The 17436-nt window shown below is 36.5% G+C and overlaps 1 protein-coding gene across 1 annotated transcript in view; it reads left to right on the top strand.

Annotated features, from left to right (window-relative positions):
* SGCZ (sarcoglycan zeta) overlaps positions 1–17436 on the top strand; it is a 1168143-nt gene that overhangs the window by 1072906 nt on the left and 77801 nt on the right. The window lies entirely within an intron of this gene.

Here is a 17436-nt window from a genome sequence, read left to right as displayed (position 1 = left end):
GCTGGATGAGTAGATGAGTAAGGCTTCCATACAGGGCACTCCTGGATGGCAACAGGACAGCTTTGGAGATCCTCGCTGCCTCCTGTCTCTAAATTGCTTTTTAGCTAATTTTCTGGCTCTTTGCCTACTGTGCTTGAGCAATAAGACTGGATTTCCTGGTTGGTTCTCATATGCTCTCCAGGATGTATGGATTCTCAGGGAAACCTGCTGCTCGGCTGGGCGTCATGGCCTTGGCTCACTGCACAAACTTCAGGGTTCAATCAGTGGACATATGCCCTTAAGCAAACTTGTGTGGAATCTGTAACACTACAATCCATACTGTTCTCTAGATTTTGCATTCTTTCCTCCAATTTTGTGTGAGAGTCCCTGAGTAGAGTATGAGAGGAAGAACTATACAGGCCTATAAGTGTACCCATGGCTTGTGCGTACTGGCCACATATACAGTATACATAGCAGCATGCAAAGGAGAAACTAACTATATTTATGATGCCTGCTAGTAAAACGTATCTCCAATTTGAGGTTAGGTATGTAACCAATTTGAGAATGAGTCAGAGAAACCTAATTGGGTTAACTCATGGCTCTGAGTTAACAAATAATTTAAGGTGTTTGTAAAATTACTGTGTTTATCAGGGATATAATTGTAACAAGTGTATTAGTCTGTTCTCAGGCTGCTAAGAAAGACATACCCAAGGCTGAGTAATTTATAAAGGGAAGATGTTTAATTGACTCACAGTTCCACATGGCTGGGGAGGCCTCACAATCATGGCAGAAGACAAAGGAAGAACAAAGGGACGTATTACATAGGAGCAGGCAAGAGCGCTTGTGCAGAGGAACTCCCGTTTATAAAACCATCAGATCTTGTGAGACTCATTCACTACCATGTGAACAGTATTGGGGAACCACCCCCATGATTCAGTTATCTCCATCTGGCCCCGCCCTTGTCACATGGGGATTATTACAATTCAGGGTGAGATTTGGGTGGGGACACAGCCAAACCATATCAACAGGTAACGCCTTTAAGAGCTTATGTTGGTTCTCTGTTGATTTGGGGATTGGGGATGCCCACCCACCTCTTGGTGGATGCAATCCCCAGTGAGCCTGAGTTGTATTACTATTTCTTTTGAAACAGTCACTTTAGTTCTGTCATTAGAAAAGCAGAGTATTTTAAGGCACACCATTACCATTTGATATGGGGAGGTATCAATATACCCAACAATTGAACTTGTTGCTGATTGCTGTTGCAGTCACAGACCAATTCAGAAAGATATTATCAGCTCCCAAGGTAGGAAGAACAACCACCTATGGTTGAAAACACGGGTATTTAGTAGGGACCCTCATACATGTATCCATTTTTGTAACGTTATTACCATTGGGTTTTCTCCCGTTGGCCCTATTAGGGAGACTACTGTGGGCCTCAGGCCTGGCTTAGACTACCACACATGGCTTCCCTCCCTAGGACGGGGCATAATAGCCGCTTGCTAAATTCAGGCCTTGCAAACAGTATCCACTCTATGACTGCTCTACAGGTATTGGTGCTGCCTCATGTTGATATTGTAAGCCTCTTAGATTTCTATCAAGCATAGTTGGAACCACCTCCCTTCTGGTAGTCTTCATGGCACTCTCTGCTGCTGTAAAACCAATCTAGTATGGGGGCACTGTCCAGCTCAAATTCAGGTTCACATAGCCATCGCCACTTGGCAGATCCATTGGTGTTCTCAGGAGCACAGTCTGGCCACCTGCTTCAGGAGCATGGCTTGGAGTTTCAGAGGTGACCCTGAGAGTTTGTCAGGCCTGTTTTAAAGGCCATGACAAACCTTCATAGGGAGTGATGCCATGTGTGGTAGTAGGTGACTTATTTTAAGTTTGTAACCCTTTAGGGAGATTCTTAGTCCAGGGCCTTAGAGAGCACTCCTGGAACAGTACTGGCAATTCGGTTTTTAACAGGTCATTTTTTTTTTCTTCAATGAGACTGCGCATGTTGGGTTATATGATAAATGGGACTTCCAGTCTATATTTTGTTCTAGTGCTCAGTGTTGGATACGTTCTTGCTAGACCCATAAGCGTACCAGGCCCTAGAGTTATCAGTGGGGTCCCCATATGGTGGTTGGCCTGGTAGGTGGCTCCACTGCCATGCTGGCCCCCTCCCCGCATTCAGAGTGGATAGGTCCAAGCACTTCCTGCAGTGCCTAAAGGACTAGTGATCAGGACACTGCTTTGTTATAGATAAGTGTGTCATTTCTGCAGGGTGTGTAATTATGCCACCCTGGAGGTGGGCTTGGCTAGGAGGCCTTCAACTCGCCCTCACCCTTTTATGGGATTTTTATTGTGACAGACTGTTTTTGGTGATGGGCTCCACTTGTTGCAATGCCCTATACATGGCCAGTAGTCGTTGCTCTAAGACTGTATGGTGGGATTCTGCCTCCTTCCATAATTGAGACAAAAACCCTGCAGGTACCATTCTCATTGGTTATTTTTGCCACAAATCTCAATATATCCCTTTGGCATCTCTGGTGACTTCTAATACAAAAGAGTGCTGTGGCAGAGAGGCCCCTAGTGCTTGGGCTGGTTTCACCAATATGTTTGGTTCATCAAATATCTCTTGCTCTATATGTGTCCAGTGATATTTTTTTTCACTTTTTATTTATTGGGGTGTATAATGGGTAGAGGGTTTATACCAAGTGAGGAATGAGTATCTTCTAGCAGCCCAATAAGTATAGGAATACCTGGAGTTAGTCTTCTGTCTGGGGAACAGGCTGCTGTGTGCCTTGTTACCAGTGACAGCTTAGAGTATGTTTCATGTGTTATCCAAGTGGGAACTCTCAGGAATTTGATGACTGTACTAAGCCCCTGTATCTTTTGGGGATTACCTTCCCATTTCCTGTCTTTTACGCCATCCATGACTATTTGTAGAGCAGTCTTCTGATTTGTAAGAGACTCTGAGGTTAGCATGTTATCATTAATATAGTAAAACAGGGAGACTGAGGTGGGCAAAGAGAGTGTAGACAGGTCCTGTGCAACCAGACTGTGACAGACAGTGGGGATGTGCAGGAACCCTTGTGGTAGCTCCTGAAAAGTCCACTGTAGGCCCTCCTAAGCAAAGGCAAACTGGTCTTGTGAATCTTCTGCTAAAGGGATACTAGAAAAGGTATTAGCCCAAGTCATTCACAGTGTGGATGCTTTCCAGCCTAAGGACCACTTGTTTTAACAATTGAGCAGTATTGGATATGGCTGCATGTACAGGGGGCACCACATTGCTTAGGTTATGATAATTTCCCGTCATTCTCTAGATGCCATCTGGCTTTTTCACAGGACACATGGGACTGTTGAGAAGGGGGCTTTGGGCTGACCTGACAATTTGTATCTTACATAATTTCTGGATTGTTTGGGTGGTTTTAGAACGTCCCCCTGGCAGATAATATTGTTTTACATTTACTGCCTGCCTGGGCCGGGGCAAGTGTACAAGCATCCATCTCCTTTGTGTTTCCTGATTACTTTATGGACTCAATCCTTGTCTTTAGCTCAGTGAGGTCTGCCAGTGCTTTCCTCCTATCACAGAACTGATTTCCCATTAATGGGCTCAGAAGTGTGACCAATGCCTCATGTCGTAACCCTTTTTACATTGGAAATGACGTAGACATTTAATGAGTTCCTAAAATAATTTTAAGCTTTTAAAGTACATAAAAGTTTCTCCTTTAAGCATTTATCTCATTTACATTTACTCAATTTATTTATCTTTAACAGTTTATCTGTATTATTCATGATAACCTAGACTTTAGACAAAACTAATCGTGATCCCAAGTTATTCTCCTGTTCACCATTTTTATAGCCTGTGAATATCAGGTGTTTACCTAAGCAAGAAGTTTAAACACATGGGCATCTTTGCTGACGATTCAGAAAATTCAGCTGTTTTCACTTAACCAATAGTATCAAATTAGTCTTGCTTATCAAAATATCCAACAAACAAACATCCAGTAGCCTTTATCTCAGAACTCTAGTCATGAGAAAGCATCATAAACTCATTATTTTATAAAAGACAGCTGGATCTAAATTATTTCTAACAAAATTTGTACCGGTTTAAATGGTTTGCTAGCCTCAATAGGTAATCTAATGAAGGCTATGGACCAAAATTTTGAGTAAGGCAGTTGCTATAGCAGTTGTATTCTAAAAACCTTTTACTTTTTATTTCCTTTAGCTTCAAATGGTTTCAATATTTACATTTAGCTAGAACTGACTGAACTGTATAAGAAAAACAAAATCAGCCAGGTGCGGTGGCTCAAGCCTGTAATCCCAGCACTTTGGGAGGCCGAGGCAGGCAGATCACCTGAGGTCAGGAGTTCGAGACCAGCCTGGCCAACATGGTGAAACCCCATCTCCACAAAAACCACAACAATTAGCCGGGAGTGATGGCTCATGCCTGTAATCTCAGTTACTAGGGAGGCTGAGGCAGGAGAGTCCCTTGAACCCAGGAGGCAGAGGTTGCAGTGAGCCGGGATCATGCCACTGCACTGCAGCCTGGGTGACAGAGTGAGACTTCGTCTCAAAAAAAAAAAAAAAAAAAGAAAAGAAAAAAAAAGAAAAGAAGGAAAAAAGAAAAACAAAATCTCCAAGTGGCCTTTAATTGGCAGTAACATTGAGTTTTATCTCAAGACCAGTAGTTTAAAAACAGCAGATTCAAAGCAGATAGAAAAGGAAACAGAGGGCCGGGCGGAGTGGCTCACGCGTGTAATCCCAGCACTTTGGGAGGCCGAGGTGAGTGGATCACGAGGTCAGGAGATCGAGACCATCCTGGCTAACACGGTGAAACCCAGTCTCTACTAAAAATACAAAAAAAATTAGCAAGGCGTGGTGGCGGGCGCCTGTAGTCCCAGCTACTTGGGTGACAGCGCGAGACTCCGTCTCAAAAACAAACAAACAAACAAACAAAAAAGGAAACAGATAGCTTTAAAAGATTTTACTTAACTCTATACTTGTAGGTTAACTGTTTGAGCGCTGATTTTTTGTTGTTGTAACTTGCTCATCAGTTAAATTATGTTCGCAAGAAAGGGCCGTAATATGTAACAATCTGGAGTTCTAGAAAACCTGTCATGCCTTCAGTCTTTTGCAGGAGTTTCAATCCTTTCTCCCTTCCCTGCTCTCAGTAGCCAGCCTTATTGAAACAACAGCACATTTGGTATTCTTATGGTTAATATCGTAGCTTGACAGAAGTCAAGCAGCGAGGCAACTCCACCCCACAGGCATGTTGCTGACCACTCCAGGATTTCCCCCACAGATGCTCCTTCCCAGTGACTCATCGCTTACTCTCTATGATCCTTGTCTGTATACCAACCGTTACACAAAACCTTGGTGATGTAACGTGTCCTGCCCCCAAAGTAGGAAGGAGCTCAGAGACCAAAGAATGACTTGGACAAGTCCAGCTTGATGTGTTCTTGAGTTTATTAGGACTTACATACAAGGCACTCCTGGATGGCAACAGGACAGCTTTCAAGATCCTCACTGCCTCCTGTTTCCAAATTGCTTTTAAGCTAACTTTCTGGCTCTTTGTCTACTATGGTTTAGCAATGAGACAGTTTTGCTTGATATCATCTCAGATACTCTCCATAATGTTTGGGATCTGACACCTGCTCCTAGGCTGGATATCGTGGTCTTGGCCCCCCACCCTCTTGAACCTAGCCTGATCCAAGCAGTGGACATATGCCCTTGAGTAACCTGGTGGGGGACAGTTTACACTGCATACATTTTGAGAATTTATATTTTTGTCCTTTTATATTTATTAGTTTCTAACTTCTCAACTTAAATGTTGGACTATTAATATTAAGACTTCTAATACAGTCATTTGAGGACGTGCATTTCTTTGTCAGTACTGACTTGGTAGTATTTCACAAGTTTTGACAATAATATTGTAATTATTCAGTTTGAAACACTTTCTAATTACAGTTATTTAGGATTTGGCTCATGGCTTATTTTAAAGTTTTTAAATTATAAACATAAAAATTAGTTACTTTTTGTTTTTCATTTCAAAATTAATCATGCTGTGGCCAGATAAAAAGTTTTGTAATTTCCATGATGAAATATGTTAAAATTTGCATTATGCCAGAATTATAACCTGCCTTGTAAAATATTCAATTGAAAAGAAGTACTTTATGGCATATTGTTGGATTAAGGGTTCTGTGTAGGACCAGTATGCTAACACTGATGATAATGTTTTGTTTCATTATTTACTTTTTCGTTTGTACTACTGAGAAAGCATTTTATAATCTCCTATTAAGATTCAGGAGTTGACAATTTCTTTTTGTTGTTTGGTCCAGTGTTGCTTTGTGTTTTGAAAATCATGCATTCATAATGATGCAAAATTTGAAATAGATTCATGGTGATTCTAGTTTTTGTTGTTATGGAATAACACCTAATAGATATATTAATGCTTTGTAACTACAGGTATACCAGTACAGTTTCATTTAGTATTTGCATAATATATCATTTCTTATCTCATCAATTTAATTATTTTTGAATTTTATGTTTTAGTCTTGTGTGATATAAACTACCAATGATTGGATTTGTTTTCATATCCAGCCAGATAATAATTGACTTTTAACCTGGAGTGTTTAGTCCATTTGTGTTTAGTGTAATTAGTGACATATTTGAGTATTTAATGTCATTTTCTACCTCCTCTTTTTGTTTTGTTCTCTTGCCTTGTAGCATTTTTTGGATTGCATGTTATTTTTATTAATGTGTTTTTAAACATACTAATTTAGATTCTTCTATTATTTTAGTAGTTGTGCCAAGAGGAAAAGTAAAAATTTGATTTACCAAAGTCTATTACTTTGTATCTTAAGATGGTTGGGGATAATGCAACCTCAGAATGCGTAACCTCTAATTTATTCTTTTCCCAATTTATATTCCATTACTTATGTGCATTTTATTTCCCTATATTTCTCAAACTAAGACATTATTATTGCTTTTTATATTCAGTACTTCTTACATCTACTCATATTTTTCCACTATAATTAAAAGGAATTCCTTCCCACGTCTGATTTTTGAGCTGTCTTCATTTCCTTTTTTATGAAAATAGTCCTTTATAATTTTCTTCACATAAATTTGTTCATGATTCGTTCTCTCAGGTTTTATTAGTCTGTAAATATCTTTGGGCATTCAACCTTGGATGATAATTTTGCTAGACATAAAATCCTAGAGATTGGCATTTAAAAATTTTTTTCTTCTAGGGCATTGAAGACACCTTTTATAGGTTGAATGATATGCCCCTCAACCCACCCCAAAATTAATATGTTGAAGTCTTAACCTTGAGTACCAGAATGTATCCTTATTTTGGTATAGGATCTTACTTGGCAATAAAAATATCCAAGTTAAAATGAGATTAATAGGGTGGACCATACAATATGACCCCTGTCCTTGTAAAAATCAGGAAATTTGGACACACAGATACATCAAAATGGAAGATGATTTGAAGAGATATTGGAAGAAAAGAAGTCTAGAACAAATCCTTTTCTCAGAGCCTTTAAGATGGAAGCATTTATGCTGACACCTTTGTTTTAGAGTTCTAGCCTCCAGAATTGTGAGACAATACATTTATATTGTTTAAGCCACCCAGATTGTGGTCTTTATTATAGCAGACCTGGCAAGGCACACCATATTCCATTATTTTATTTCCGTTTCATATTGAGAGGTCAGTATTAGGTTAATATTGCTCTTTGAAGATAATTTATCTTTATTTTCTCAGTGTTGTTTCTTTTTTATTTTGGTGTTCTGCATATTCACTAAGATGTGCTTAGGTGGGGATTTTATTTCTTGGGAGTAGGCTGGGCATACATTGAACTTCTTGAGTTTGTGTCTTTCATTATTTCATTATGAATTTGTGTGTTTCATTCAGTCTCCTCTCTGTCAGGAATACCAGTAAATTTAAATTAGAAGAACATGTATGCTCAAGTGTTTCAGCTACATTTGTTGAACACATTTTCTTCTCCATAAAATTGTTTGGCATCCTTGTAAAATAATCAGTTGAACCATGTACATGTGACTGCATGCATTGAGTCTGTTTATGGACTCATTATTCTGATAAACTGATGTATTTTCTATCGTTATGCAATATCACAGTGTCTTGATTAATGTAGTTTGATAGTATGTCTTTAAAACAGGCAAAGTGTTTGAATTTTGTTCTTTTTAAAGATTGTGTTAACTATTCCAGGTCACTTACCTGTCTGTATAATTTTTAAGTTAAGTATGAAAATTGTATTGGATTGGATTTATCTATTTATTCTATATATTTTGTTTTACTTTTCATGTTGTTTGAAACTCTATTTTTCATTATTATTCTCATTACAAAGTAGCTTTTTAAATCTCTTTATCCTCCTTGTTTTGAGGTTTACTTAGCAGTTATTAATATAACCATTCTAATATCTTATTAAAAGGTTTGCAGTCATGTATTTTAGCATGTCTGTTTTTATATTTCAAACGTATCTCTTGTAAGATTTGTAAACTTTAAATTTTTGTTTTTGTAAGAATTTTATGGTACTGTTTAGTGTCTGTCCATTTATATTTAAAATGCAATTATTGATATGTTTCCATTTGTCTATCATCTCGCTGTTTCCTGTACATCTCCTCTATCTTTTGTTTATTTTATCCTCTGTTCCTGCTCCATTTCATCAGTTGAGTACTTTTTAATGTTCAGTTTAATCTCCAGTATTGGCTTTTTAGTTAAGCCTCTTTTACTTGTTTCACAGGTTCATGGACGTTGTATTGATGCTTTTCCTAGTCTTCATTTCTCTCTGCTGTTTCATTTGGAGAGTTGTTATACACACCTTTTCAAGTTCACTAATTCTTTCTTCTTCAGAAGGAATTATAATACGCGAATTTAGTCCCATTTGCTGATTTTTTTCACTTAACATATTGAATTTTTCAGATATATGTATTTCATTTTCCTTCTTTTTTCTTACTTTTAAAATCAATTTCTTTGCTAGGATTCATCTTCTGTTCATTCATTATGTCCGTCTTCCTTTACATCTTTGAACATGTTTATAATAACTTCATATCTTTGCTAACTCTAGCATATGGAACAAATCTGGGCCCCATTCTATTGCTGATTTTTCTCCTGGTTAGTGTCAATTTTCCCACATTTTTGCACATCTAGTAATTTTTGGAAAGAATAAACGTTGTTGTCTCTCTTAAAAAAAAAAGGTCTCAAAGCGGGAAGTTAGTTTATTAGCATATCAACTTGCTCCTGTTCAAGTATGATTTTAGACTTTCTAGACTGAATCTAAAATAGTTATTATTTTACAGTCCAAATAGTTTTAGTTCTAAACTGTGGCACTCAGGGGCCTCAACTTCGTGTCCAGGGTGCTTAGGGAAATACCAACACTCTGGTTGGAAGCCCAGCATCTAGAATTTTGCATTGATAACCTTTGTTCATCTCACACTTTCCCTAGTAGTCTTTATTTAATAATTATCATATGGTATCATCTTGTCCATGTACAATGCAGCCTTTTAAAAAAGATTGAAGAGTGCTCCTGTAAGTTTTCTGGAGAGCCTTGTAAGCTCAGCTCCCTTTCTCCGTTTCATTGCTCCACAAATTCTGTCCATATCAATTTCCTGGAATCTCATCTCTCCTCCTGCTACCTGCCAACACCGATGGGCTCTGTTTCCCTGTACTGTGATTTGCAAATGGTCCTTAGGAAGACGATGTAATGAATGTGGAGTACACGTTGTATTTCTTTGCCTCAGAGATCACCATCCTGTTGTCTTTTGTCTAATATCTGAAAGACAATTACAACAAACATTTTGCCCAGTTTTATAACTGTTTACATGAGAAAATCAGTCCAAGATTCATTTTTCCACCATGGCCTTTGAGAGGCATGGTGCCATTCGTGCTGTTAACCAATAATCCTTTCAGTTTAGCAGTGGGATTGTTCATTCCTGCGTGTCTAAAAACAGACTGGGCAATGTAATTTTCATTTTCGAATGAAATAAAATGTGATGTATTCCTTCCAAATGAAAGGTGAGGCAGTGCTGAGTTGGCCATATCCCTTTCTCTTGTTGCCACAATCTTGAAAGACTGTGTTGAGATGAAGCATTCATCATTTGAATTTCTGGGTGATTACAGTAATTGAAGCATGTTTGCTGACCCATGCTGGAAATGGGCATGAACAAAAAATAAGTCTTTTTTGTCTGGAATTTGGAAGATTATTCTCTTGCATAATAAACTAGGTCATCATTTGTTATATAAGAGCTTTAATGCAAATACCTTATCTGGTCATCTTTTTCAGAAACCATACTTTCTGTGATACTGCTTTGGGAACCACAGATAATACTCTTCAAAGCAAGCAATTCTAAGCATTCCATATACACTAGCTATAAAAAAAATAGTAACGCAGTTGCCTAAGATATTGTAATGAAACAGTTATATAATAGGATTTTTTAAATTGTTAATTTTGACATTTATTCTTGTTCAGCATTTAATTCACTGATTTATGACACTAAAAGCATGTTTCCACTAAATGAATTTCAGAAACAAGGAATCTTACTGTTATCAAGATGAAACATAGAATAATTTTTATATAAAAACTAAATGTCAATAAGCATAGCTCAGATATCCTTATTAAAAGGCATAAGTGGTAGGATAAATAAATATATTAGGAGGTACTCAAGAAAAGATAGAAACTCTTTGATAACATTTTAATGAGATGATACATTCTCCATTTAAAATGGTTTCTGTATACGATTTTTTATGTTAGAAAATGTAAATATATGTACTTTTAAAATGCCTTTCAGTATGATATTTAAGTGATAAATATTCAAAATAGAATATTTTTAAAATAGAGAAAAAATTTGAAATTTCATGTGGAACTTGTACTGAATTGGTACTAGGAGATTATACTACCAGTTGAATACATCTGCAAATTTTACTTCTGCAACTAAACAAGTTATGTTACATATAGTTTAGAGGAAACATGCATAAAAATAAATTAGAAAACTTTGCACCAACTCTTCATAATTGTGTTTAAAGTGCAACATGAAGATCTCTTTTTAAGATGTTATTTGAAACAAAATATCAGAAAATGCATGGTAGAAAGAAAAATGAAGTATGAACAACTTATGCAAAACTACCCTGATACATGTGTCAAAATGTAGCCGAAGACCAGGGAAGATAAATGAGAAAAAGAAAAAAATTCTGAGGTGTTAGTTTTTTTTTTTTTAATGAAACACATATTAGAAATAAAAAGTAACAAGATGCAATGCAAAACATTTTAGTAAAATATTTTCAAGAAATGGGTTTGCAACTTCCACCTTCTACCCACATACCTTCCATAAATTATACAGTAACATTTTTGACATTAACAACTGCCAAAATGAATTTAGCGAATGTGAGATTACCGGAAGACACTAGGATTATTATCCTTTTTTTCTTCAAAAGTAATGACCTGAAATGCAGTTAATCACAATCTCCTTTCATTCCTTAAGTATTCATTGATTCTACACTTACATAATAATTCTCATAGTATTTGTTCATTGCATGTGACATGCCATTTTTTGTTTCTATTTTTTTCTTAACGAGTCAAAAAGGACGTGTACCTATTTGAATGACTATGAGGTGTAAAAAATATTTACAAAATAATATCTCACCCATCAACTTTGTTCTAGCTACAGTTTGGAAATATTACCATTTTATGTTTGTATACAGTGTAAAAACAATATTTTGTACATATGTTGTTCCATTGGGCCCCTTAAATAAAACAGTGGGTCGAGGCCATCTGCATTCACTTCTCTTAGACAATGTAGTCAAAAGAAGTGGGATAGAGAGATCATTTTTACCTTATCCTCTTAAAATTCATAGAGGCCAGGCCCAGGAATGAATATCACATTCCTGGTGTTAGTTTATTAAATGGCTTGCTAGGTAGTCACACAATTCCTTTATTAATATTACTATTTTAGGAATAAAAAGATCTAAGAATACAAGTGTTAGAAATATAATATTTATGCCATTAAGATCAGGTTTGAAATTGTCTAAATAGAAATGTAGTTTACCTAATACAAAGGCTATGAGAAAATTCACCTCAGAATATTTTTGTACCTTTCCTCACAGCACTACTTCAGGAAATGCTAGAGCATATTTTTCCTTTTAATTAAATACTGAGGATTTGTACGTGTGGATTCAGTGCGGGGGGAGATGCAGTGATTGTTGAAAGTGGAAGATTCCTAAAACTTCTATTTAATAAAGGTTAAGATGAGAGATACAGAGAATAATACTTGAGAACTCAAAGAATAAAGGAAAAGTAAAAAAAAAAAAATCAAGTGAAAGAACCCAATTTAAAATTTACAAAGTATTCAAGTATTCCTGGGGTGTTTAACTTACTGATTCAAGTAATAGGAAAGTTTGTTTCTGACTCCATCCAGCTGTTTCGGCAATTTCTCCAAGAGTGTCGTTCTATGCTGGTCTCCGCCTTTCAGCCCTTTCTTTCTTTTTTCACTAACTGGATGAATTCTCAAGCAGACTGTATCCATATGGAGGTACAGCTAGCCTTAAAAGCTCCAAGTTTATATCATGCTCGGTACCTATAGTCTTACAAAAATATGCCTCTTTTTCAAAACTTGTATCAGGAGAGTGTTGGAGTCAAGTGCTTATACTTGAATCAATTGCTTTGGTCAGAGAAAATAATGCTCATAACAGAACTGGACAATTACTAGCGAAAGATAGTCAGCCCCACATGCCCCTATGGACTGGCTACAGGAAGTGTGTTGTCGGTAAAGGAGATGGACATGGGTGACAAAGGAGGTAGGAAGCAGCAGAGGGATGTCCTGAGAGCCAGTGAGGCAAAGATTTCCAGGAAAAGTAAATGTAAGTGTGTCAGATTCTCCTAAAAGATCAAGTAAGGTAAAAAATCAAGGATTGGCCCCTTAATTTACTGACTTGGAAGTTACTGGTAATACTGACGAGATAATGCCTGATTGGAGTTGGCTTTAAGGAGACTATGAATGGAGGAATTGAAAATGGTGTTCAATAAGATGCTGTCAAGAAGGTTGTCTGCCAAGGGTCTTAGGAGGATGGGGTACCGAGAGCAGGGGGAGACAGTAGCTGGCAGAGGAAGGAAGAGTCAACATACATTCTTCAGAAATTTATTTTTAATTTTGTTATACATCATTAGCAAAAAAGTTCCCCCAAATATTAATCTTGTGGAATGTCAAGTCGTACCTTCTCCAGGAGGTATAAAAGTTAGGAATATAATAGAGCCACACAAAGACTCCCTTAGCTCTTAGGACTTAGCACTTAGGACTTAGTACTCAAACAGCCTTGGCTTGAATCCTAACTCTAGAGTGCATTACGTATAACATATTAGGAACATTTCTTAAATCTTAGTGCCTTGGTTTCCTCATCGGTCAAATAGGGATCACCTCCCATGATTGTTATGAGGATTAAATTAATTAATTTATATTTGTAAAATGCTTCGATTGCTGCCTAGTATACAGGAAGTCCGCTAAATGGTTAACTTGAAGTTTTGTTTGGAAAATCTAGGGACAAAGTAAATAAAAAGTAGGCAATTCCTTTTCCAGGGATCTCATATAACAGATTTTCTGCAAATGTTGCACAATGAGTTCTTAATGACTAGCACAGGGTAAAATAAAAGAACTCACAATGCGTATTAGTCCGTTTTCACACTGCTAGTAAAGACATAACTGAGACTGCCTAATTTATAAAGAACAAGCGGTTTATGGACTCACAGTTCCACGTGGCTGGGGGGGCCTCACAATCATGGCTTCAGGCAAGGAGGAGCAAGTCACATCTTACGTGGCAGCCGGGAAGATAAGAGCTTGTGCAGGGAAACTCCCCTTTATAAAACCATCAGATCTCATGAGACTTATTCACACTCATGAGAACAGCACAGGAAAGACCTGCCCCCATGATCCAATTACCTCCCACTGGGTCCCTCCCATGATATGTGGGAATTGTGGGAGCTACAATTCAATATGAAATTTGGGTGGGGAGACAACCAAACCATATTACAGTGTATATTTATATTTCATGAAAGCAGCTTATTTTGTTTTGTTTTAAACTTAGTTTGTTGTTGGTTGGTTTATTGATTTGGCCCACAGCAATTCTAAACCAGGAATTTCTGAATATAGAGTTTAGTTGGTAATTTTGAATCTCATTTTTGTTTTCCTTGCGGAAATTTTGAATCTTTTAGTAATACTATTCTTCAAGGCCTTGAAAATACTGACAGGCATCTAAGATTAAAGTGAAGAGTTATATAGAAAAGAAAGGATGATCATGACATGTTTGAGGAAGATACACTAGAAACAAGCAGCTGTATCCATTTTTATCTTTGTTTTGTTTTCCTTGAATTACTGCTAAATAGTACCAAGAGGAATCTTGAAAATATATATTTGAGCCTCTTTGAAGATTTTTATGTAATAGAAGAAAAATTTCCAATTCATGTATTTGACCGATGTACTGTAGAACATACAAAGACCAGTATTTAAATTACTGAATTATCTCTCCTTGTCAGCCAAAGATGACTTTGGCTGTTGATTAAGACTGCAACAGATGTGAATGTTCAAAAAAAGTGATGGAGCCATCTCCGAGAGAAACAAGAAATTGGCTTTATGCTTGTCCTTGGTGATGGTGGTGGTTTGTTCTTTTAAGAATGTATATAGAACATTTAAAAAACTAGAGAAAATATTTGCACATATATCTAATACTCCAATCTTTTTATGGAACCTATTTTTTTGCTTACATCTTTTCTTTTTTTTTTCTTGCCAATTCTCTTTCCTTCTTCTATCCTTGACTTCTCTTTGTTGATTGTGAGTTTATTGGCATAAACTTTCTCAGAGATGTTCCTAAGGAAGTGTTTAGTCTTGGTACTTTAGTTAGCAAGTTGGTGTTTAAGATGACTAAGAAAATATAGCACTACCCGGATAATCCCATCTCCCATGATCTACTTGTTAAGGAATCAGAGCTCCTTACCCAGAGTCATCTAGACACATTGCTTTCCTGCAACACTGGCAGCATCATTGGTGGATTAAGATTGAATGGGGCATTGTTGCTCCTCTGAGCAACTGAATCCTGCCTTGACCTATCTTAGAGAACATGTGATGTTATATGAAAAACAGATAAGTAACACAGTGCATCTTAGAATATAATAAAATCAGTTTCATAAAGCCTAATATATTAACTTTAAGCATAAATATCCCTAATAATTGACTATATCCCCAAGAACATATCTTACCATTTTCCATTTGCAGGAAAGAAAAGCAATGTATGTAAATGCAATATATTCAAAATTATTTTCTGATTTAGAATATTTATTTACTATCAATGCATTGCTAATTGCTTGTAATTTTGCCTTCTGTAATTATGCTAATATGATGAATAAAGTGTAGTCTGCAGTATTAATTTTTATATCTCTTCAATTGGATGACTCTGCATGCATTTATTTATGGCTTAGATGCATCTCATCTATGTGCGTAAATATTTTCTTGTTTGCTTATTTGCCTTTGCTTATTTACGTTTAATGAATTAAGATTTCACCTCACTTTACCATATCCAGACACCTCTCCACTTATTTTTCTAAGGGTTTATATGTCATGCAATATAGCGTTTTTATGTTAATAATGTATCTTTCATATAATGACATTAAGTGTTATGCCAAGAAAAGTCTTGTTATTATGTGTGTGTGGGTGTGTGTGTTTAATGTTGTCTAATGTACATCTATGCCATTAAAGTCAGCGATATATTTTGAGAATCAATTATGCTCAGCAACTGAGTATATTTGAAGAAAGAAATGTACTGTAAATATTGAGGTTTTATGTGTAAGATATCTATAATACCTTTCAGGCAGTTCAGGGTTAATGTATGCCTGGGTCCCTCAGAGTAAGTCACATGTATTAACACATTGGCCTCTGGCACAGTTTTTTGAACATCACCCAATAATTGGATTACTATGGCTCATTGTCGTCTATGGCACAAAATAAGATTAGACTAGATTAGAAGAAATCACACTCAAGTGAATACAAGCTGTCGAAATAATGTTTTCAAGATCAAATGCAACAACTATGACCAAGGACAATAAGTCTTCAGTGGTTTCCATATTTTCATTAAATTATGTAAGGAAAGGTCTTTATTTAAAAATTTTTAAAAAGCATGAATTCTATTTTTAAAAATCTGTTATTTTAAACTTGACAGCCCAACAGTTTAACATTAGTTTTAATCTTACTTAGTATAGCCCTAGTTGAAGCTTTTCAAATTCTTATGTGGTCCTGGAAGCATGTATGTAGTATCAGAATATTAAAAAAAATACATATGGCTTTTGGAGAAATTAGCTTACATGTTATTAGGGTTTTAAATTATTTTTTCTCTTGTTGAATGCTCCTCAGCAGCTATGATGATGGGGAGGAGTAAGTTTTTGCAGCCTATTGGCTAGCATTGGGAGTAGTGCTGAGGTGGGGTTAGGGACCAATGAATGGATGAAAGCTTAAGTATTCATTCATCTATTTAATATTCACCTACTGGTGCTACTAGAAGCGACACATCTTCCAATTTAAGGATATTTTGGAATACAAAGATGATGTCCTGCTTTGAGCTCCTGGGTGTCATATACCTAATAAATAACGTGAATACATAAAGACAAATGAAAAGAACTATGCACCACATGTGTGATTCCTACTTCCCTGACTCAGCTGGGTTCTATCTGATAAGAGCCTTTAATATAAATAGAAGAGGAGGAAGGTTTCCTATCTTAATAGGAGTGGGAACTATAGATCCATATGCCAAAAGTGTTATGTCCAAAGAAAGAAATTGATATTATGGGAAGATGAATTACCGCTGTCCATTATCTCAAATTTCTTCCTCCTCAGTTAACATTCACCTTCAAGGCCCAGTTAGATTTTCTTGCCGAAGCCTAATACTCAAACTAATTGTGTTTTCTAAATATGGAAGCTGGCTTTGAGTTCTGTGTATAGATTAGTTTGTAGAATTGGCCAGTAGGTTGGTTTTGTAATTACATTTATTTAATACCGTTTTTCAATAAATCAGGAAAATTATTGATTGGAAGATACATTAGGTACCACTAAGAAAATTATATATATAATTTCAAGATGTACTATAAAATGGATTAAAATTCACTTATATTAAAGGGTAGAAAACATCAATATTAGAATCTATGACATGTAGACTAACTAAAGATTCATAATTGAATAATGCTTAACAAGTCCTCCGTGATGTAGCAATCATGGGTACTATTGTCTACACTGCAGAGGGAAGGCATGAGAGCCACTCAGTCCACAAGAACTTATTAAGCATCCAGCAGGTGCCAGGTATGACGCCAAGGTTTCAGCCTGCAACAGAGAACAAAGCAAACATTGTCTCTTTTTGTGGATATGTGAAGGGCTCTTAACTGGCTAAACTCACACACTATGTCAGACATCCAGAGGTCACCT

The sequence above is a fragment of the Gorilla gorilla genome, chromosome 7, assembly GCF_029281585.2.
Source record: "Gorilla gorilla gorilla isolate KB3781 chromosome 7, NHGRI_mGorGor1-v2.1_pri, whole genome shotgun sequence".
Taxonomy (NCBI): domain Eukaryota; kingdom Metazoa; phylum Chordata; class Mammalia; order Primates; family Hominidae; genus Gorilla; species Gorilla gorilla.
This window is presented reverse-complemented; position numbering and strand designations above follow the sequence as displayed.